General features: G+C 38.5%; 1 protein-coding gene across 2 annotated transcripts in view; it reads right to left on the bottom strand.

The window, feature by feature from the left end:
* Positions 1 to 25,350, bottom strand: part of CNTNAP5 (contactin associated protein family member 5) — an 887,247-nt gene that overhangs the window by 155,911 nt on the left and 705,986 nt on the right. The gene's annotated exons all lie outside the window — the stretch shown is intronic.

The raw sequence follows: 25,350 nt of genomic DNA, 5'->3' as shown, positions 1-25,350 counted from the left end.
ACTGCATAGGTCAATGAAATGTATGTCATATTTGTGTCATATTTAACCCATACAAAAAGCTAGGATGCAACCTCTAATTTCTGGTTTATGTAGTTAACAGAAAACTATTTTTGAGTCTTGCCCTTGTCAATTTTCAATTTTTTTTCTTTGCAAAGTTTAGTTTAGTAAAATCTGTTGAAGTTATCTTGTATAATTGGGAATATTTAAGTAGATAAAAATTATTATCCAGAAGATGATAAGATATCCAAAACAACAGATGTAGGCAGAGATAGAGGTGTTATACACCCTTAGGCTGAATGGGGTTAGGCCTAGGTCCTCTTTGGAAACCACTGGTCTGTTTCTGTTTGGCATACAACAGGCATTTAATATGTGTTTATTTTTTAAAAATGAAAGAAATAGTGATTGAGAGCCATTTTTCATGATTTATCATTTTAAAGTAGAACAGTAACTTTTGTCTGAGGATGGCACTAGGTTGGAATTCTGCCTAGTCAAGATTTGACTTCATATACGACTCCTGATGTACAAACATATAATTTACAAATTATTCATGTATACAAATAGCAACAACTTTCTCTGAATTGCATTCATTACTAACGTCCTTATGGAAGTCACTGAGGCAAGTAGGAAGACAGTGACAATCTGGGTTTTCCAAGAACCTGTAAGTAATGAGAAGAAGATAAAACAAATACTAAGAAACGCAAAAGTATCTTAGGGGTGCTGAGTCAGGGGGCAGACAGCCTGGAGGACTATACTCACCCCAAAATACTACTCTTCACACTGTCTAAAATGTTTCAAGTCCCTTTACTAGCTTTTAAGTTAGAATCCCAGTTAGAGATGTCTGTTAACTAGTATCTTCTTTTTAAAGAATAATTCTAAACGGTACAAATCCATTTAACCTATTTCCAAAATCATTGGACGCTAGTTCAAATGAATTGCTTTCTTTCTAACCACTAGTTCAGATAAGCCATACTCAAGTGGCCTCGAGGTCTGGTGGGTTTACTTAGAACAAAAAGCACTTTCAGGACTGAGGTAAGCTTAGGTGGATCGCCCCAGCGTGAGTCCAGGTAACACAAGGGTAAAACACTGTGTGTTCAGGTGTTTGCTAATGTTGGCTTTGGGCACAAGATATGGGAAGAAATCTCTCGACTTTTCCCTCCTGGCACTGCCCAGACCTCTCCTCCATAGTCGAGACTTCTGAAATTCAATGTCATCATGAATTACTTTTGTTTATAAGCTAAATCAACGTTGTGATCTTATTAATAGCATTATTATCAATAGTCTCAATTCTGAACAACCAATTTGTGCACACTCTAGTGCAAATGTTGCCTTCTAGTAGTTTTACCAATTCTTATTTGGTGCCTTCAATCCCTTAGAAGTGCCACTAGCCGCTCAAGACTTTGTTTTTTTTTTGCATCTACCAGTGGCTTGTATCACTGAGGCTTGGGGTTCCCTCCTCATGTCTGACAGTTAGTATAAAAGTTGCAAACTGTTTTGACTCATTGAATATCAATGAGCAAGAAAAAAGAAAAGGAAATATAGAGAATAAAGAAGAAACACACACATATATTTGAGAGCAGGAGGGTCACAGCAGAATTTTCCCCTTAGATGTCCCAGGTTTGTGTTGATTCCCCCACGGAGTATGAGCTGGAACATACCAAATGAAGAAACTGAGGATCAAAAAGGGTGACTTGGGGAGAGGAGAGAAGATGGCGGAAGAGTAAGACGCGGAGATCACCTTCCTTCCCACAGATACAGTAGAAATACATCTACACGTGGAACTGCTCCTACAGAACACCCACTGAATGCTGGCAGAAAACGTCCGACCTGTAAACAGGCAAGAAACTCCCCCCGTACTTGGGTAGGGCAAAAGAAAAAAGAAATAACAGAGACAAAAGAATAGGGACGGCACCTGCACCAGTGGGAGGGAGCTGTGAAGGAGGAAAGATTTCCACGCACTAGGAGCCCCATCGCGGGCAGAGACTGCGGGTGGCAGAGGGGGGAAGCTTCGGAGCCACGGAGGAGAGCGCAGCCACAGGGGTGCGGAGGGCAAAGCGGAGAGATTCCCGCACTTCCCGCACAGAGGCTCGGCGCCGACCAGCACTCACCAGCCCGAGAGGCTTGTCTGCTCAGCCGCCGGGGCGGGCGGGGCTGGGAGCTGAGGCTCGGGCTTCGGTCGGATCGCAGGGAGAGGACTGGGGTTGGCGGCGTGAACACAGCCTGAAGGGGTTAGCGCGCCACAGCTGGCTGGGAGGGAGACCGGGAAAAAGTCTGCAGCTGCCGAAGAGGCAAGAGACTTTTTCTTGCCTCTTTGTTTCGCGGCGCGCAAGGAGAGGGGATTCAGGGCGCCGCCTAAACGAACTCCAGAGACTAGCGCGAGCCGCGGCGATCAGCGCGGACCCCAGAGACGGGCGTGAGACGCTGGGGCTGCTGCTGCCGCCTCCAAGAAGCCTGTGTGCGAGCACAGGTCACTCTCCACACCGCCCCTCCCTGGAGCCCGTGCAGCCCGCCACTGCCAGGGTCCCGTGATCCAGGGACAACATCCCCCGGGAGAACGCACTGCGCGCCTCAGGCTGCTGCAACGTCACGCCGGCCTCTGACGCCGCAGGCTCGCCCCGCCTCCTCTGTACCCCTCCCTCCCCGCCGCCTGGGTGAGCCAGAGCCCCCGAAGCAGCTGCTCCTTTAACCCCGTCCTGTCTGGGCGGGGAAGAGACGCCCTCAGGCGACCTACACGCAGAGGCGGGTCCAAATCCAAAGCTGATCCCCAGGAGCTGTGCGAAGAGAGAAGAGGAGGGGAAATCTGTCCCAGCAGCCTCAGAAGAAGCGGATTAAAACTCCACAAACAACTTGATGTGCCTGCATCTGTTGAATACCTGAATAGACAACGACTCATCCCAAATTCAGGAGGTGGACTTTGGGAGCAGGATATATTAATTTTTCCCCTTTTCCTTTTTTTTTGTGAGTGTATATGTATATGCTTCTGGGGGAGATTTTGTCTGTATAGCTTTGCTTTATAATAGCTTTATTTTACTTCACTATATTATAGCCTCTTTCTTTCTTTCTATTTTTTCTCCCTTTTACTCTGAGCCGTGTGGACGAAAGGCTCTTGGTGCTTCAGCCAGGCATCAGGGCCGTACCTCGGAGGTGGGAGAGCCAACTTCAGGACACTGGTCCACAAGAGACCTACCAGCTCCACGTAATACCAAACGGCAAAAATCTCTCAGAGATCTCCATCTCAACATCAAGACCCAGCATCACTCAATGACCAGCAAGCTACAGTGCTGAACACCCTATGCCAAACAACTAGCAAGACAGGAACACAGCCCCATCCATTAGCAGAGAGGCTGCCTAAAATCATAATAAGGCCACAGACACCCCAAAATACACCACCAGACGTGGACCTGCCCACCAGAAAGACAAGATCCAGCTTCATCCACCAGAGCTCAGGCACTAGTTCCCTCCACCAGGAAGCCTACACAACCCACTGAACCAACCTTAGCCACTGGGGACAGATACCAAAAACAACGGGAACTACGAACCTGCAACCTGTGATAAGGAGACCCCAAACACAGTAAGATAAGCAAAATGAGACGACAGAAAAACACACAGCAGATGAAGGAGCAGGGTCAAAACACACTAGACTTAATAAATGAAGAGGAAATAGTCTACCTGAAAAAGAATTCAGAATAATGATAGTAAGGATGATCCAAAATCTTGGAAATAGAATAGACAAAATGCAAGAAACATTTAACAAGGACGTAGAAGAACTAAAGAGGAACCAAGCAATGATGAAAAACACAATAAATGAAATTAAAAATACTCTAGATGGGATCAATAGCAGAATAACTGAGGCAGAAGAAAGGATAAGTGACCTGGAAGATAAAATGGTGGAAATAACTACTGCAGAGCAGGATAAAGAAAAAAGAATGAAAAGAACTGAGGACACTCTCAGAGACCTCTGGGACAACATTAAACGCACCAACATTCGAATTATAGGGGTCCCAGAAGAAGAAGAGAAAAAGAAAGGGACTGAGAAAATATTTGAAGAGATTATAGTTGAAAACTTCCCTAATATGGGAAAGGAAATAGTTACTCAAGTCCAGGAAGCACAGAGAGTCCCATACAGGATAAACCCAAGGAGAAACACGCCAAGACACATATTAATCAAACTGTCAAAAATTAAATATAAGGAAAACATATTAAAGGCAGCAAGGGAAAAAAAAACAAATAACACACAAGGGACTCCCCATAAGGTTAACATCTGATCTTTCAGCAGAAACTCTGCAAGCCAGAAGGGAGTGGCAGGATATACTTAAAGTGATGAAGGAGAAAAACCTACAACCAAGATTACTCTACCCAGCAAGGATCTCATTCAGATGTGATGGAGAAATTAAAACCTTTACAGACAAGCAAAAGCTGAGAGAGTTCAGCACCACCAAACCAGCTTTACAACAAATGCTAAAGGAACTTCTCTAGGCAAGAAACACAAGAGAAGGAAAACACCTACAATAACAAACCCAAAACATTTAAGAAAATGGGAATAGGAACATACATATCCATAATTACCTTGAATGTAAATGGATTAAATGCTCCCACCAAAAGACACAGGCTGGCTGAATGGATACAAAAACAAGACCCATATATATGCTGTCTACAAGAGACCCACTTCAGACCTAGAGACACATACAGACTGAAAGTGGGGGATGGAAAAAGATATTCCATGCAAATGGAAATCAAAAGAAAGCTGGAGTAGCAATTCTCATATCAGACAAAATAGACTTTAAAATAAAGAATATTATAAGAGACAAAGAAGGACACTATATAATGATCAAGGGATCGATCCAAGAGGAAGGTATAACAATTGTAAATATTTATGCACCCAACATAGGAGCACCTCAATACATAAGGCAAATACTAACAGCCATAAAAGGGGAAATTGACAGCAACACAATCATAGTAGGGGACTTTAACACCCCACTTTCACCAATGGACAGATCATCCAAAATGAAAATAAATAAGGAAACACAAGCTTTAAATGATACATTAAACAAGATGGACTTAATTGATATTTATAGGACATTCCACCCAAAAACAACAGAATACACATTTTTCTCAAGTGCTCATGGAACATTCTCCAGGATAGATCATATCTTGGGTCACACATCAAGCCTTGGTAAATTTAAGAAAATTGAAATCGTATCAAGTATCTTTTCCGACCACAACGCTATGAGACTAGATATCAATTACAGGAAAAGATGTGTAAAAAATACAAACACATGGAGGCTACACAATACACTACTTAATAACGAAGTGATCACTGAAGAAATCAAAGGGGAAATCAAAAAATACCTAGAAACAAATGACAATGGAGATACGACGACCCAAAACCTATGGGACGCAGCAAAAGCAGTGCTAAGAGGGAAGTTTATAGCAATACAAGCCTACCTCAAGAAACAGGAAACATCTCGAATAAACAACCTAACCTTGCACCTAAAGCAATTAGAGAAAGAAGAACAAAAAAACCCCAAAGCTAGCAGAAGGAAAGAAATTATAAAGATCAGGTCAGAAATAAATGAAAAAGAAATGAAGGAAACAATAGCAAAAATCAATGAAACTAAAAGCTGGTTCTTTGAGAAGATAAACAAAATTGATAAACCATTAGCCAGACTCATCAAGAGAAAAAGGGAGAAGACTCAAATCAATAGAATTAGAAATGAAAAAGGAGAAGTAACCACTGACACTGCAGAAATACAAAAGATCATGAGAGATTACTACAAGCAACTCTATGCCAATAAAATGGACAACCTGGAAGAAATGGACAGATTCTTAGAAATGCACAAACTGCCGAGACTGAACCAGGAAGAAATAGAAAATATGAACAGACCAATCACAAGCACTGAAATTGAAACTGTGATTAAAAACCTTCCAACAAACAAAAGTCCAGGACCAGATGGCTTCACAGGTGAATTCTATCAAACATTTAGAGAAGAGCTAACACCTATCCTTCTCAAACTCTTCCAAAATATTGCAGAGGGAGGAACACTCCCAAACTCATTCCACGAGGCCACCATCACCCTGATACCAAAACCAGACAAAGATGTCACAAAGAAAGAAAACTACAGGCCAATATCACTGATGAACATAGATGCAAAAATCCTCAACAAAATACTCGCAAACAGAATCCAACAGCATATTAAAAGGATCATACACCATGATCAAGTGGGGTTTATCCCAGGAATGCAAGGATTCTTCAATATACGCAAATCAATCAATGTGATACACCATATTAACAAATTGAAGGAGAAAAACCATATGATCATCTCAATAGATGCAGAGAAAGCTTTCGACAAAATTCAACACCCATTTATGATAAAAGCCCTGCAGAAAGTAGGCATAGAGGGAACTTTCCTCAACATAATAAAGGCCATATATGACAAACCCACAGCCAACATTGTCCTCAATGGTGAAAAACTGAAACCATTTCCACTAAGATCAGGAACAAGACAAGGTTGCCCACTCTCACCACTATTTTTCAACATAGTTTTGGAAGTGTTAGCCACAGCAATCAGAGAAGACAAAGAAATAAAAGGAATCCAAATCGGAAAAGAAGAAGTAAAGCTGTCACTGTTTGCAGATGACATGATACTATACATAGAGAATCCTAAAGATGCTACCAGAAAACTCCTAGAGCTAATCAATGAATTTGGTAAAGTAGCAGGATACAAAATTAATGCACAGAAATCTCTTGCATTTCTATACACTAATGACGAAAAATCTGAAAGTGAAATTAAGAAAACACTCCCGTTTACCATTGCAACAAAAAGAATAAAATATCTAGGAATAAACCTACCTAAGGAGACAAAAGACCTGTATGCAGAAAATTGTAAGACACTGATGAAAGAAATTAAAGATGATACAAATAGATGGAGAGATATACCATGTTCCTGGATTGGAAGAATCAACATTGTGAAAATGACTCTACTACCCAAAGCAATCTACAGATTCAATGCAATCCCTATCAAACTACCACTGGCATTTTTCACAGAACTAGAACAAAAAATTTCACAATTTGTATGGAAACACAAAAGACCCCGAATAGCCAAAGCAATCTTGAGAACGAAAAATGGAGCTGGGGGAATCAGGCTCCCTGACTTCAGACTATATTACAAAGCTTCAGTGATCAAGACAGTTTGGTACTGGCACAAAAACAGAAATATAGATCAATGGAACAGGATAGAAAGCCCAGAGATAAACCCACACACATATGGTCACCTTATCTTTGATAAAGGAGGCAAGCATATACAGTGGAGAAAAGACAGCCTCTTCAATAAGTGGTGCTGGGAAAATTGGACAGGTACATGTAAAAGTATGAAATTAGAACACTCCCTGACACCATGCACAAAAATAAACTCAAAATGGATTAAAGACCTAAGTGTAAGGGCAGACACTATCAAACTCTTAGAGGAAAACCTAGGCAGAACACTCTATGACATACATCACAGCAAGATTCTTTTTGACCCAGCTCCCAGAGAAATGGAAATAAGAACACAAATAAACAAATGGGACCTAATGAAACTTAAAAGCTTTTGCACAGCAAAGGAAACCATAAACAAGACCAAAAGACAACCATCAGAATGGGAGAAAATATTTGCAAATGAAGCAACTGACAAAGGATTAATCTCCAAGATTTACAAGCAGCTCATGCAGCTCAATAACAAAAAAAACGAACAACCCAATCCAAAAATGGGCAGAAGACCTAAATAGACATTTCTCCAAAGAAGATATACAGATGGCCAACAGACACATGAAAGAATGCTCAACATCATTAATCATTAGAGAAATGCAAATCAAAACTACAATGAGATATCATCTCACACCGGTCAGAATGGCCATCATCAAAAAATCTACAAACAATAAATGCTGGAGAGGGTGTGGAGGAAAGGGAACACTCTTGCACTGTTGGTGGGAATGTAAATTGATACAGCCACTATGGAGAACAGTATGGAGGTTCCTTAAAAAACTACAAATAGAACTACCATACGACCCAGCAATCCCACTACTGGGCATATACCCTGAGAAAACCATAGGTCAAAAAGAGTCATGTACCAAAATGTTCATTGCAGCTCTATTTACAATAGCCAGGACATGGAAGCAACCTAAATGTCCATCGACAGATGAATGGATAAAGAAGATGTGGCACATATATACAATGGAATATTACTCAGCCATAAAAAGAAATGAAATGGAGGTATTTGTAATGAGGTGGAGGGAGTTAGAGTCTGTCATACAGAGTGAAGTAAGTCAGAAAAAGAAAAACAAATACAGTATGCTAACACATATATACGGAATCTAAGGGAAAAAAAAAAAGGCCATGAAGAACCTAGTGGCAAGACAGGAATAAAGACACAGACCTACTAGAGAATGGACTTGAGGATATGGGGAGGGGGTGGGGTGAGATGTGACAGGGTGAGAGAGTGTCATGGACATATATACACTACCAAATGTAAAATCGATAGCTAGTGGGAAGCAGCCACACAGCACAGGGAGATCAGCTCGGTGCTTTGTGACCACCTAGAGGGGTGGGATGGGGAGGGTGGGAGGGAGGGAGATGCAAGAGGGAAGAGAAATGGGAACATATTGTATATGTATAACTGATTAACTTTGTTATAAGGCAGAAGCTAACACACCATTGTAAGGCAATTATACTTCAATAAAGATGTTTAAAAAAAAAAAAAAAGGGTGACTGATTTGCTTTCATTCATGACTCTAATGATGTAGTCAGGCAGAGAGAATCAGCACCCTTTCTCCAAATTTTGGCCACTGGAGAAATTGGATTTACTGCATGTGTTTATAGTGGGCTCATGGGAGTAGTAAATATCCCCGCCCCAATGATGTCTTGGTCTTGCTACCTGCTTTCCCCGCTGGAACACGGACTGAAACGATGGCATGTCAGCTCAGTCTAGACCTTAAGAGGCACGCATGTTCCCACTGCTCCTGGGGAGCAACTCTGACACCACGGGAGAACACAATCCAGATGGTCACAGCCTCTCCTCGTGGACCTCAGGATGTGGCACATGGAGCACAGCCATCCTGCCTGGCGCTCAGACCTGTGAGCATAAGTCCTGAACATTGTATGCCACTGAGTTTTGGCCACCGGAAGTATAGCATTATTGCGGCAATCACTGATAAAACATGAATCACATATCAACCACATACAAAAATTCTGTAGGGATTCTAAGGAAGTAAAACACAATGATCATGGACAGTCCAGCTTTCAACTGCAGTTTGGTTGGAAACACAAATAAAAAGACATATCGGTGAATGAGGAAAATGAAGAGAAATGTCAATTCTGTTTGGCCCAACTAATTATCTATCTTTTGGCCCATAAATGTAAGCAGTTAGAGCAGACATTTTAGCAATCCCTTAGGAAGACCCTTCGTTACTCCCGCATATCCCTTTACTTGAACCCAATCTGGGTTCACTCTGAGTCCGTCCCAACTCAAGTCCCAATTATTGGCAGGGTAACCCGGTGCTTGGATCTTCCTGAAATTTACAGAGCAGTTTCCCCAGTGCTCGTGGTCCTGGCTTAGCTCTTCTTGGCTCAGTGCTCCCACCCATGTATTCCTTTAGACATTCTGCATAGAACTTTGGAGAAACTATTCCCATGGCTGGTCATTGACTGTCACCTGTCACAGCCTCCACCTATAGGTGATGCAAGACTCAAAGCTGTATATATATATATATATATATATATATATATATATATATATATGTACACACACACACACATACACACACACATACACACATATGTATATATAGGATTTATAAAACCTATACATGCATACATATATGTATATGTATGATTTATAAAACAATGTGATTAAATGAAATGATATAATTAGCAGTGTATATTATATTTTATAGATATACATATATATAATCATTCCATTCAATTATTGCTTAATTCTATGTGTGTGAAGGTCACGGGGAGATATCCTAGTTATATAAATTTTAATAGACTATCACTGCCCCAAGGGAGTTCATAACATTTAAGGAAGAAGGACATATACACAGCTAAAAGAAATGTAAGTCAGAATGAGATTAGGGTCAAAATATAGAAGTTAATAAAATGCTAGGAAAGTCCAGAAGAAGAAACTATGAATTTTTTGTCCAAGATTCCTGAGAAATGGTTTATGGAAATCATTTTAATTTCATGGAAATGGTGACATTTGACTGGAGGCTTTGTGTTGAGAAGGACTTCAGCAAATGGTGCCACCAGGGAAAAGGGTGCAAGTAAGAGGCACAAGGAAAGGGGATCTGATTTTCACTACAGCATCGCTAGGAAGCAACGGTTTGAAATAATGAGATTTCTGCACATTCTAAAGATATCTTATCTCATTGACTGTAGTTAAGTATTTTGAGCTTAAAAATAAGAGGAAGGAGCCACCAAAGTTGTAAGGACAAATAATTACAGATGACTGCACCCAAATGTTTCATTGTATGATCAAAACACAAATCATCAAGATGCTGGTTTAGGAAAGAAGATTCTGGAAACCAAAGAAAGTATTTTACATTCTTTTTCTTTCTAAATAGAATGTAATTTCTAAGGAAAGGTTTAGACAACAAGAAAAACAACCTCTTCCATATCACAAAATAATGTTAGACATTCATCAAAGTCAATCTTGGTCTGACTGCATGTTGATTAGGATCATTAAATCAGAACATATGTCTAATAGTGTGATTAAGAGCTAGTCAGTGACATTAGGAATTAACATTTTTATAATGTTGTTCAACATTCTCTTCTCCCTGCCTATTTAACTGAAGCGAGCCCAAAAAGGAGGGGGTTGCATAAAAGATTAATGATACTGCCTCTCAAAACAAATGATAAAAATCACTTTGATGAGGTCATTTCAACCTGTACTAAACAAACCTTGCTAGAATGTACCACAGGGATCCTTCATGGTTAGGCAAAGAGGTAGACAAAATGATTAACTTAAATGATTCTATTTGCATTGTTTTAATTTTTTGTAGGATAATATAATAATGCTTTGCATTTTGATAGTATATTTTATAGGAAGAGCTGCAATGAAGAATCCTAACAAGGTTAAATGACTTGTTCAAAGTCACACAGTCACTGAAGGCAAATCTGGACTCAAGGCTCTGGGTCCCTGAAGCCCTCATGTCCTCAACACCCACCTTCCCAAAGACTCACAGACTTTCTGACTTTTTAATGTGCCCATAACATATAGAGATAATGTAAGCCTTGCAGGGAAAAATGACCAGCTACAGAAAATGACAATTATTACAAATTTGTGGGAACTGATAATACTAAATGAACACTGTAGTACGGGAATAAGACCTTTAGTTTATTCCACAATTTCTCTGAGAGGACAGACTTGAAAGCAGTAGTTTCCAGATGCGGGGTGACAAGAATGGAGGGGGATTCCTGTAACCACATCAAACTAATGTGAGAAGAAAGAAACTTTCATTGTGTTAAGACCCATGGACTCGGAGTGGGGCTTATTTATTACCATAGTATAGCTATAGTATAGTTAACCTATACTGATTAATATAGTAAACAATTAATGAATGGGAAACAAATCTAGAAAAGTAAAATACCTAATGTCTACACACAATCAGACAAATACCTAAAGTCTACACCCAATCAGAGAAATAGAGAATTGCAATCAATCTGTGTATTAAGGCTCATGTGACTGTTTTTACCAGTAATCCTAATTTTTTTAAAAATCCAGCATTTATTGAGCATTTAAAATATTCCAGGAAGTTATATGCACTTTTTATGCCCTAGTTTGATCAATCTCCACAACAACACTATGAGGTAAATACTTTTATCTCATTTTACAGATGAGGATACATTACTTGCCCAAGGTCACTCGGCTAGTCAATGACAGACCCATGCCAAAGCACAGTGATCACTTGTAGGTGATTACAACAGACTCAACAGTGAAATCCCTGCCCCCACTGTTGTTCTATCCCCTGAAAGGTATCCTTACAGAAGGAAACAGGGACTTTTAAAGTCTATATCAAATGATTTATCTCTCTGATTAAAATCCTCCAGTATTCTATGTCTGTGGGTCTATTTCTGTTTTGTAAATAAGTTCATTTGCATCATTTTTAAGATTCCACATATAAGCGATATCATATGATATTTGTCTTTCTCTGTCTAATTTCACTTAGTATGACAATCTCTAGGTCCATCCTTGCTGCTACAAATGGCATATTTCATTCTTTTTTATGACTGAGTAATATTCCATTGTATATATGTACCACATCTTCTTTATGCATTCATCTGTCCGTGGACATTTAGGTTGTTTCCATGTCTTGGCTATTGTGAACAGTGCTGCTATGAACACAGGGGTGCATGTATCTTTTTGAATTATATTTTCTCCAGATATATGCACAGGAGTGGGATTGCTGGACCACATGGTAATTCTATTTTTAGTATTTTAAGGAACCTCCACACTGGTTACCAAAAGGGGGGGGGGTGGAGGGATAAATTAGGAGTTTGGGATTAACATATATACACTCCTCTGTATAAAACAAACAACAAGGACCTGCTGTATAGCACAGGGAACTATACTCAACATTTTGTAATAACCTATAAGGGAAAAGAATCTGAAGAATATATATAACTGAATCACTCTGCTATGCACCTGAAACTAACACAACATTGTATATCAACTATACTTCAATTTTTAAAAAGTCCTCCAATATTAGCTCAATACAAGAATAAAACCCAAGCATCTTCCTGTGGCCCCTAAGGCCCCATATGTCTGGTTCCTGCACTTTTCAGCCTTATTTCCTCCCTGGCTCCAGCTGTACTGGCTGTGCCTCAGGCCCTCACAGATGCTCTTCTGGGTTTACTGTCTCTGTCCAAATCCAACTTCTCATGGGTTTTTACAGTGCCTGATTGTCTTGTATCATTGGATCTTGAAATTAAAGCTCACTTCTTCCCCGTTGACCTTATTTACAATACTCCAAAGTCACTCCATTATTTACTTAGGAATACTTAGGACCACCTGAAATCATACTTTGTTTGTTTGTTGCTGTTTGTTTGCTTAACATGGTCCTCATTTGTCATTAGAATTGGAGAAAGGGCTTTTAAGTCTTGCTCATGACTATATCCCCAGCATGTAGAATGTTCCTGGTTTGTGCTAAGAATTAAATACTTCTTTGGTGAATCAACAAGTGGCTAAATGCCAAGAAAAAGAAACATCAGCACAGAAGGATTTCACACAGATGACATTTAAAAAATTGTTTCAGGAATGTATATCGTTATGCGGCCTTTAATCTTTATAGAGGTATATTCATAGTTGGCATTTTATGCCATCATTGAAGACATCAAGCATTTTTTTTTGTGACTTTAGTGATAGGCCCAGAGAATGACACCTATCAAGGCTTTGAACAAGTGCTTACTATAAATGTGGCATAGAATGAGATCACCATACGTAAAGGTGTCCACGTACCACTTCATTTGTGTATTTAACAAAATGACATAAAGTATCTGGACAAGACACTTGCCTGGTTAGAGTATAAAAATACAGAACAAATATAAAGCTTGCCACTAGGACCCTCACAATGTAGTAAATGAGAAAAAAAAAGTTAAATATTACCTTTAACGCAAGTTAGAATAAAATAAATTTGAGGTAGAATTTTAAACAACGTGTAGAAAGTCAAGAGGAAAAAAAGGCTAAAGTTTAGTGAAGAGTACAGTTCTAGAGAAAACTCCAAATTCATCCCTTTTTTGAATACACCTTCCTTTTCTGTTTTCCAACCAGTGGAAGAAAGTTGGATTTTCATACCACTAGACTCAAAACAAGGTTCACATAAGTTATGTCATTCAACCCTCCTAACAGCTCTGTGAAGTTTTTCATTTTTATTTTACAGATAAATTGAAGCTAATGAAGGATAAGTTTCTCAAGATCACACAGATAGGAAAACTTGAATGTAGATCTTGTGGGTCCAAACCCCAATAATATTTTTATTGTATCTTATGAAATCTAGTCCTATGATAAATAGAAACAGGATGGTATTTATTCACAGAAATTAGTCTTGAGTTGAAATTATGAATATGCATCAAATAATTATTTTATTGGTAAAACCACAGGGCCTTACTGAGTATGCATTCCCAATATCTTGGGAATATTTCAAACTGCATTATCTCCCCAATTATATTGGTCTATTTATTATTTACCTAAGAATCAATCAAACAAAAATACCTGCAAACACAAATGTTCCAATGATTACCATTGTTTCTAAGACTTATTTGCCTGAACTCCTATAACTTTGTTTAACAGATACCTAAGGAAGTGATAGGCCATCATATAATAAGGAACCTATTGAAATTTCCCTCTAGAAATCTTAGATCAATGTTTCTCAAAATGTTGTTTCTGTCTGACTTTAATCAGAATAATCTGGCGTTTTTGTAAGAGCACGAGTTCACAGCATCTTTTCCCAGACACACAGTGAGTGAAGCTTCAAATTCTCCATTTCTATCATACAAAGTGATGCTGAAATGTTGCACACTAAAATTTTAGAATCACTGGTTAGAAGGTTCGAACCTTATTCAAAAATGTTCAAATACTTCCTTTTATTTTTGAAAAATTCTTATTCAATGACACTGCAGATTGCTAAGTATGAATAAGCTTAGTTTCAGATTTAATTCCATTATCAAAACATGTGCATTAGATTATATTCCTTTCTGCTAAAGAAAGATATCATGATAAGAGAAGATGAATAAAATACATAACAAAGATTAAGTTTAACGTGTAACTGAGAAAAAGGTCACTGAAATTTTTATGAACTAATTTCTTCTGTTTTGTCTTGGTCTAATAGAAAAATGGTTAGTGTGCATTTGATGCTGCTAATCATCTCAAGAATTCCCTAGAAGTTTCCCCAGAGAACCATATCCAGTTATCCTTCTTTCTCTACCCACCGCCCAAAGAAGTATCTCCCAAAGTTATTCATCCTTCTGTAACCCTCATCCCCAACCCACTGCAGTTCACTTTCTTTAGCAAACTCTGTTTCATATTTTGGAAAGATTAGGGAGGGCCAGTTCAAGTTCTCTTAATTTTCTTCTACTCTGACTCAAAAAAGAAAGAAAAAAATGTTACCCTCTCTCACTTCTTGTGTCAAATGTCTCCCATGCTCACTTTTCATCTGTTTTGATGGGAAGATGATGAACTTTGTCCTCTATCCATCCTATGCCTCTCTGTGTCTACTCATTGGTCTCTCCACTCATCCATCCTCTTGTTTTTACCAGAATCCTTCCCACTCACAACCTTTTGGTGGGCCTGGCCCTTGGCGATATGAAATATTTTTCTTTGTCCTTCATAGATATTTCATCTGTTACTTATACACAAATGTCTAAGAAGTCTAGATTCCCCAGTCCTGCATTCTTTCCTGGATTGTTTGGTGGACACATCAGTATTTTCCAATACTTCCTCACAAAGCATGAAGAATATTTACCACTCGTTATCCTATGCGTATGTACATAAAATAGGCACACAGAGGTATTCACACATCCATATTCCCCAATAGCTCCTAATCTTTCATGAAATAAGGCACTCAATAAATCAATAACTGTGTTAAATAAAGTGAGAAAGGAGTAAATGTTGCGTTGCTAATCAAAATGCCATTGTGATCATTTATGTTGATAAACCACCTCTAAATCTTTGTTACCATTTGCCAAAGCAACAACTAACCCACTATGGTTTATAGCATGAGACTTTCAACCATATTGTAAATTCTTCCTGACGATGGCATATTTTGTGGGACTTTTTGTGTGAAAAACATGTAACAGAGGGTGAGAATGCTTATGTAAGACACTCCTATTGTTTAATCAACTAATACAGAGTCCATGTAAATTGCAGAAAATTAGAAATAAACACATACACCCCGCCATGCCCTTTCTTGCCTGAATCTTCTTTTTAATTTCTTCTTTCCTCCTCTCTCTGGTTCTCCTTTTTCTTTTCTTTTTTTTTTTTTTTTCATTCTCTGTCTCTCTCTCTCCCCCACTCACTCTTACTCTTTCTCTCTCTACCCTCTTTCCATCTTCCTTCCCTCTTTCCCTCTCTTCTCTCACTTATGCCCCTCTCTCCCTTCCCCCAATTGTTTTCACTCCTCTCGTTCCTTCTTCTTTCCTCCATCTTTTTTCTTTGATCCACCTCCAACAGTAACTCTCTATTTCTTCTTTTTTAAACACATAAACACAATCACAGATACAAGAAGAATTGATCACAATTCTGTCCATGACTTTCTATCACTGATGGTTGGTAGACATTACCTGGTTATGTTAAAAAAAAAAAAAAAGGAAAAGAAAAAAAAAGATAAGAAAAACAAAAGACCTAGCTGGAACGCTTTACATAAATATCTACATGAATCAAGCTTTTCCAAATTATAATAGGTGAGCAAATTCATCAAAGAGACCCTGAAGGAGACGAAGTGATCTTGCTTTGCACAGTGCTAATGAACAAGCAACAAACCCCTATTCATTTATTTCTGTACTTGAAACATAACTGATGGCTGTAAGTCTCATATTCGTTAGAGGCCTGAACAAGGCACAGACAGAAAGTTGATGGAGCTCACAGATCATACCCGTTAGGAAGGTTTGGAAACAGTGCAAGGCAGCAGCATAAGAAGAATGGGCACAGAGCAGCTTGTGTGATGAATAAAATATGAAGAACTTTGCAATTACACAGACCAGAGAGAAGTGGCCAGAGGATCATCAGCATAATGATAGTAATAAAAATAGGATTTAATGCCTGTATCTCCTATTTCACATCCCCAAATCTGAATAATATTTATTAACCACTCTCCTGTTTATGGTTATTTGCAGGGTACATAACAAAAAATAAAGCGAGGCTATGAGTTTCCTGCCTTCAAGATTTTTTTTTTTTGTTCCACGAGTGCCCACAAAGGTCATTTAATTATTCTGAAAGATATTCTACAATCAAAAAATATATGAAAGTGGTAACTTTGGTTTCCGAACAGGAATATGCCATTTAAAAGACTGCTTTATATTTTAAACATTAGATAAAATGACCAGTTGAAAATATTGATTAACCATTTGTGTCCATACAAAGTAATTTTCTAAATCAAAAAAGTGAAAAAAAATTAACTAGTGTTTATTTAGGACTTACAGTGTACCAGCTGCTATGTTTCCTCATCATAAAAGGTAGAAAGCAAGCAATATTACAAGAGGTTGGCAGTGATCTACCTAAGGGCAGGGATGATTAGTAATCATTATACACCCAGCAAATACTAGACACTCAGTAATTTTTTAAATAATAATTGAATATATATATATATATATATATATATGTGTGTGTGTGTGTATGTATATGTATATATTACACATATATATCATACATGCATGTTTGTAGATATATATGTCTGTATACACACGTACACACACAATGTCTACTACCTTATCCTATTTAAAAGATATTACAGTATAAACACTCGTAAAGGTAATTCCAATACAATTCCCCAAAAGATGAATTATTTTACCTAAGATTTGAGACAGGAACATTATCAAGAAATGTGTAGCTATACTGCTCCCAGCCAGGCATATATTTTATCAGATAACATGATGTGGGGTTTCATCCTGCAAGAGTCACTTTGTTGCTATCACAAGGAAAAGCTAAGTGATTGGACTAGAACATGATATACTACATCTAGACTCAACTCCAATGCTGGCAAACCTATTCCTTGTCTCCTATCAGGTTATACCACTAACAGAGGTCTCCTTCTAGGATCTCAGTCAATAGGAATGAGTCAGTTAAGGGGCCTTTCAGTTGACAGAGACAGCTAATGCATTGTTGGCTGCTCTTCGAAGTCTAGAATCAAATTAGAGAAACGAGCATATTACCAAGTGGGGGAAGATTCTTCCGAGGGTTAACAGGTTTCTAGGACCAATTTAAGCAAGACCTAAGATCCAGGACTCATTTCTGGTTATATGGAATTTATTACAAAATAGAGGATATTATTGTATCCTAAGTGTCTCTGATTATTCTGGAATTGTGAATAGCAACTATCATATTTCATCAAATGCCAGTTGCTATATATAAGTTGTGTCATTGTTTTATGTACCACTAAAAATGAAAATTGACTACCAGTTCAACTAAAACATGACATTAATTGTAAAATTCATTCCAATTTCAGAGATACTAAAAATGTAAAAAGAATGTTGGTTTCAATTATTTTTACATATATATAGTCAAGCTTCCCATGACTCATTTCATCTGCAATTAATCCTCTTTTTTATCTAGTCAGGAAAATTGTTAAGTATTTTTTTGTGTTTGTCGTACGTATAACAAGGATAAAGAATGTCTCCAACAGGAAACAATAACAGCAAATCCATCAGGATTCTAATAGTTTTCTTATGAACAATAACCACCGTTTAGCTTAAAATAGGCATTTAATACCAGTATTTTGTAAAAATATTTAAACACTAGGGTTCTCAAACAAGAAACGCGTAATACATGTGGTGATTTCAAAAGAGGGTATATATGTGGAAGCCAAAAAAAAAAGGTAGAAATGAACTTATCTGCAAAACAGAAATAGAGTCACAGACATAGAAAACAAACCTATGGTTACGAGGGGAAAGGTGGGGGGATAAACTGGGAGATGGGGATTAACATATACACACTACTATATATAAAATAGATAACTAATAAGGACCTACTGTCTAGCACAGGGAACTCTACTCAATACTCTGTAATGGCCTATATGGGAAAAGAATCTAAAAAAGAGTGGATATATGTATATGTATAACTGATTCACTTTGTTGTACACCTGAAAATAACACAATATTGTAAATCAACTATACTTCAATATTAATGTAAAAAAATAAAGCATATAAAAAAATTAAATAAAAAAAAGAGGGTCTGAAAAGTCTCTGACAGTCCCTTCCTTTGAATCTAAGTGGGCTTGTGACTACTGCAACCAAGAAAGCAGGATGAAAGTGACACCAGGTAACTTGGCAGGCAAGGTCCTAAAAAGCCATGTCCAGCAGTTGCTGGACCGTGATTTCATGAGAGACTCTTGTTGAGTACATCGTGAGAGCCTAAAATACTCCCATGCTTTCTGTATACCAAAGAAGTGAGGAACCCATGCAGGAGTCTGAGAATGCCTTCCTATTAGGATAGACAACAGAATAACAGAAAGTAGCTGTTGCAAATTGGATTATAAATTATCATTTGGTTCAGTTGAAAAATTAGATTATGAAGAACCATTGAACTCTTTTTGGGAGTTACCAGATTCCCCAAATATCAGTCAGAAGATTCAAAAGGACTTAGAATCATATCTTAAAGTTTTTAATTTAATATTTCTATGCCTTAAATTTTACTAAGTTTAGAACTTCTGTGATAAAAAACAAGTATAAGTAAAATTCTGTATTCTAAAGAATAGTACCTTGGGGGAAGGAGCAATATTATTTATATGTATTCGTTTCTCTGATTTCAGATGGTTTTCAAAAAGAACATAATCAATAAATCCAAAATAAAATATAGATCAGAACTGTCTTCATAAGAACAGAAAATGAAATGATGGAAATAAATTATTTTATTTTAAATTCTACCCAGTACTGTGTAATGAGCTATTTGGGAAAAGAATCTAAAAAAGAGTGGATAGATGTATATGTATAACTGATTCACTTTACTGTACACCTGAAACTAACACAACACACAACTAAAACAACATTGTAAATCAACTATACTTCAATAAAAATTAAGAAAAAAAGAACAAATTATATTTTGGCAGTAAAAGTGAAAAGAAAGATACCATCAGTTTTACATTTCTTTTCCTTTTCTTTTTTTTTTTTTTGGCTGCGTTGGGTTTTTGTTGCTTTCTCTAGTTGCGGTGAGTGGGGGCTATTCTTCGTTGTGGTGCACAGGCTTCTCATTGCGGTGGCTTCTCTTATTGCAGAGCATGGGCTCTAGGTGCGCAGGCTTCAGTAGCTGCAGCATGCGGGCTCAATAGTTGTGGTGCACTGGCTTAGTTGCTCCATGGCATGTGGGATCCTCCCGGACCAGGGCTCGAACCCGTGTCCCCTGCATTGGCAGGTGGATTCTTAACCACTGCACCACCAGGGAAGTCCCAGTTTCACATTTCTTACTCACAAAAAGAAGAAATCCGGTTCTCAAGGGAGGTAAAAGGTTTTTTGAACATTGAATTTTGAAAGTAAGTTTTCATATGAGATCCTTTATGGGAAGACACAAACGAATCTACTGGGAAATGTCCTCAATAACACACCTACCAAAAAGGGAATACACTGAATTTCACATGGAAAAATTTCTTGAAGGACTTTATATGGAGGAATTTCTTAGAGGTCCTGTGGAAAAAGCTAAGGAACTAATGTTGATAAATCCATATATTACCATCAAGGATGCGCCTTTAAACGAATGGCTTGATGGAAAGAGTGAAATTAAGGAACAGATGGATTGCATGGCCTTCCTCTGGCCCTCTCATCCCCTAATACGCCTTTTGTTAGCTGGGCTTTGGGTGAGTGCTTGATAGAAGACACTTGGAGGATATACTCTCTGATAAGGGCCTGTGGTGTGTGATGTTGCTTTAAATTCAGCTCGGATGCTTTAGAGGAGAGATGAGATGATGACACCACCATCTATCCTGTGTACCCAAGATGGCAAAGGGAGGGAGGGAGAGAGTTGGATTTTCAGCTGTTTCCACAACCTGCTTCCCCATGCACATTACTCTCCGCATGATTGGAGCATAGCAGGCTCTCAGAAAAAAGTAACTGATGGTGACAGGTGTAATTGTTGTTAGCTCTCTGTAACCGGTATAGGCTGGATTGCATCCCCCCAAATTCCTATGTTGAAATGCCAACTCTGAATGCCTCAGGATGTCCTCATACCACGTGGGGACACAGAAGGAAGACCACGTGGGGGCACAGAAGGAAGACCACGTGGGGACACAGAAGGAAGACCACGTGGGGACACAGAAGGAAGACCACGTGGGGGCACAGCAGGAAGGTGGGCGCCTGCACGCCAAGAGGAATGAAAAAGCAACCCTCCCTCTACCTTCATCTTGGACTTCTAGTCTTGAGAAGTGTGAGAGAATTCATTTCTGCTTTTAAGCCACGCAATCTGCAGTATTTTGACACAGCAAACACAATCAGTACCAGTTACGATCTCCCTCTGAATTTTGAGAGTACTGGATTTTAAAATCCCTGACACATTGAGGGAAAACTCTAATGGCCCTGAACGACCAAGGGTTGCGGGGTGGTATTCATGAAAGGAAATAGGGCAAGACAAATTCAGTTTGTCAGTTTGCTTTTTGTAAAGCTGATAACTTTGATGCCTTCTGTGGGTTTTGCTGTGGCTTTGGTTTGTTTTGTCTGTCTGTTTCCAGCACTTTTCATCTGATTCTTACAGACAAAGCAAGTGGACACAGGTCCTTCTGGCAGTTCCAACTACTGAGATCTGCCCTTCACCCAGTGTGAATAGAAAATTGGGCAGAGCAAAAGTGACTGTTGAAATACACTTTTTTTCTTCTATCTGTTGAACAGGATTTGCTATCTTCACTCATCAGGAGGTATATTAGCATTGGGAAAAGTTGGGAACAGAAGCAGACAAATGTTTCACAGAGGGTGGAACAGCATTAGTTATGTTGGTAGTGAAGAAAACGATTTTTGCCATCTTGAAATATATCAAAGAAGAAAAGAAAAGAAGGGTTCAGAAACTACATTCTCAATATGATCTGGTAAAATATAAATTTACCACTTGCCTTCCAAGAAATTTAGCATTCTATTGTCAAACCTAAAGGGATATAGGCACCTAAACGATATATTGTGTCATTTGGGGGAAAAAGGGTACAACGAATATATGTGGCTACAGCAAATTAAAGTTGTCATTTTAATTTCTGAAGATTTTTGTGTTTTGTATTTTTAAAGTTCCCAGCAAGGCTTGTTCAGGGAAAATGAAATTCCTGGCTCTACCTTTTCTCTCTATGTCCTATGATCTGGTCTCTACAACAAGTAGCTCTAAAACTAGTAGAGTCTCCAGAAAAGTTAAAATAAATTTTTAAAATTTATCTTCTGAGTCATTTAAAAATTTGGGGTTAAAAAAAAAAAAGTCGTTCTCTGAAATACTATCAGCTGCTAAGTTATTCCTGGTGTCATCAATTACACTGTAAACTGATCGGAGCAGGAGAACTGGGAGAAACAGCCAGATGTGACTCCACAGTTTCTACTGGGGAAATGGGAACACATGTTTTCAGAAAATATTCAAAGAAGGAAACCACTCGATTTTTCAAGAGCTTGAGTGACAATATTTAGCATTGAGTTAAAATGCTTCAGATACACAGTCTGATCACAACTCATAAATTAATCAACAGAAGACATCCGGGAAGCACAGTGGCACTTCTCCCAGATGAAGTGAAGCCCAGTTTTGGGGACTGGTCTCAAATGTGGGGTCAACACGAGACTCAAGTCACCCTAGGATCACGGTGGGACAGTGGCAACTCTAGATTCACAGATAAGCCAAATCCGGCTTTGAGTTAAGGACCTCGCTACCATCTCGTCTCCACGGGCTATCAGTTATCCACAGTTCCCCATTCGTCCCTGAGAGAAACTCACTCGTCTAAGGTCACCTTTTCTTTCTTTCTCCATGACTCTCCTCAAAGAAATCACGTGTTTCAGGCAAAGAAAACTCCAAACAGTCTCCCACCAAAATTCTGACTTCTGAGCCTTTGTTTCAAAGACCAAGCTCATTTGTTCCTATGAAAATCTCAGCCATGAGCTCTCCTAAACTCTTGGCAAAAGTGTCAAGTAAGACAAACTTTCTAGAGGAACATTAGCAGTATTTTTAAAGTTTTACAAAGTTAAAGCTCTTTTATTTTTTTAATTTTTAAAAAAATTTCTAAAACGTGTAGTTGATTTACAATGTTGTGTTTTTCTGCTGTACAGCAAAGTGACTCAGTTATACATATATATTCTTTTTCATAGTCTTTTCCATTATGGTTTATCACAGGATATTGACTATAGTTCCCTGTGCTATACAGTAGGACCTTGCTGTTTATCCATCTTATATATACTAGTTTGTATCTGCTAATCCCAAACTCCCAATCTTTTAAAGATCTTTAAAAAAAAAAAAAAAAAACTCCTGATAAGAGTATTCATTACGGTATTATTCAGAGTAAAAAAAAAAAAAAAAAAAAAGAGATATAATCTAAATTCCCTCAATAGAGGCATGATTAAATAAATTATCACACAATCACATGAGGAACCATTATGCAGGCACGAAAAATCACCTCAGGCAAGAAGTTTTCCAAATTTCTATCATGAAATTGCAATTTGGAAATAAAATTATAAGTAAATGTCATTTAAAAATCCCTTTTCGGGGGCTTCCCTGGTGGCGCAGTGGTTAAGAATCCGCCTGCCAATGCAGGGGACACCGGTTCGAGCCCTGGTCTGGGAAGATCCCACATGCCGCGGAGCAACTAGGCCCGTGAGCCACAACTACTGAGCCTGCGCGTCTGGAGCCTGTGCTCCGCAGCAAGAGAGGCCGCGATAGTGAGAGGCCCGCGCACCGCGATGAAGAGTGGTCCCCGCTCGCCGCAACTAGAGAAAGCCCTCGCACAGAAACGAAGACCCAACACAGCCAAAAATAAAAATAAATAAATAAAATTTAAAAAAAAATCCCTTTTTAATAACCAGATATCAGAACAAATGATATTCCCTCCATTTCCAACCCCATGATAAGCTGACTACTTGGTCAGGCCACATAAAGATGTGTGTGCCTTATATTTCCTTGCAGTGTGTATGCCCTGATAGACAAGAACTTTGATTTCATTCATTCATGGAACATTTTGTGTCAAGCACAGTATTAAAAATCTTTGTATCCCCTATGGTGCATGCATGTCACAGGAGACAATGAGGAATAAACATTTCTGCAACATGTATTATTTGCTAGCAAGTGTAGGTGGTGATATAGATATGTCATTCTATTTAATCCCTTTAATATTCTCTAGAAGGAGTTTCATTATACCCACTTTATAGCTAGGGAGACTGAGACTCAAGGAAGTTAAACAATCTACCCAGGGCACAGGGAGAAGAACCTGAATTTAAACCTGACCTTATCAGAGTCCTCCTATGCTTTTATCCACGACAGGGCCCTGTCTCCCCTTCTATTGGGGGACACTCAGTAATTTGTGTTCAGTAAAGTCCCTGGCTTGACCTTTAATGCGTCCATGTCATTCCTTTAAGTCATGGATCTCATATTACTTCCTTTGCTTCCAGGGTCTAGAATATTTATATATTTGGTCCCAAAGGAAACAGAGTATGAAAACTCATCCAATAGGATTATAATCAGCACACATAATCATCACCACTGTTTCAGGAGGAGCAGCATATTTAAAAGGCAATAGTTAGACTTTTGTTTGTTTTCCAATAAATGGACAGTTTGAGCTCTTTTCTTTTTTTCTCTTCCAGAGTTTTCACCCTCACACATTATGAAACAGTTGAAAAAAAATGTCACAAAAGAGAAACAGGAAAAACAAGGGTCAGGGAAATTCATTGATGGGAGCTTCTAGTGAAAACTGCAGTTTGTTGGATTGATTTTTTTACTTTTTCCTAGGTGTAGAGGTGGGTTTATTAAGTGAAAGTAGGAAAAAGCATCTTTGTCTGTTACCAAACCCAGGTAGGATAGCTTTCTTAGGCAGAGAGGAGGAGCTTAATGAATAATACTAATTTACATTTGTAATTTTGTTTTTTCCTAATTTAAAGTTTTATGTTCCACATCTCATCTGGTCAGAATGAGGCAGAGTTGGAAATTTGGGCATTTAGATGAAATCATTCAAACAGCTGTTGTCTTTGTATCTGTTAATCCTCTAATTATTTGGTACAGAGGTGTGAAAAGGCTGCTGTGGATAGGCTATAATAACACCATGTGATTAGTGTTGTCAAGGACATGTGGATAAATCTACATTCAAACTCTAATATTATTTTTTCAGGAGTGGGCAAGCAATTTGGAACTTTGGGTATCCCAAGCCATAAGGAAAGTCTAACTTTTACTATGGAACCACCTATCCTTATTTACTCCTGTAAAACCTTGCATGAGCATATTCATGTTTGTATCCATCAGTCAAACAAACATGAATGTAAAGAGGACCCAATCAACTGCTCCTGTGGAAGGTAAGAGTCACGTGAGAAAATCCCACCCTCACTTTCCCTTAAGTTTCACAGTCCACTGAAGTCAGCATGTCTTACCTCGTCTATGTCCTATTTCCCAATATTCTGCCAAGGTTGGCATCTATGTTTGAGTTTTGACAGAATCATGCATAGCTGTGTTTCCATGATTTAAATGTTAG

This window comes from Balaenoptera ricei, chromosome 7 (assembly GCF_028023285.1).
Source record: "Balaenoptera ricei isolate mBalRic1 chromosome 7, mBalRic1.hap2, whole genome shotgun sequence".
NCBI lineage: Eukaryota > Metazoa > Chordata > Mammalia > Artiodactyla > Balaenopteridae > Balaenoptera > Balaenoptera ricei.
This window is presented reverse-complemented; position numbering and strand designations above follow the sequence as displayed.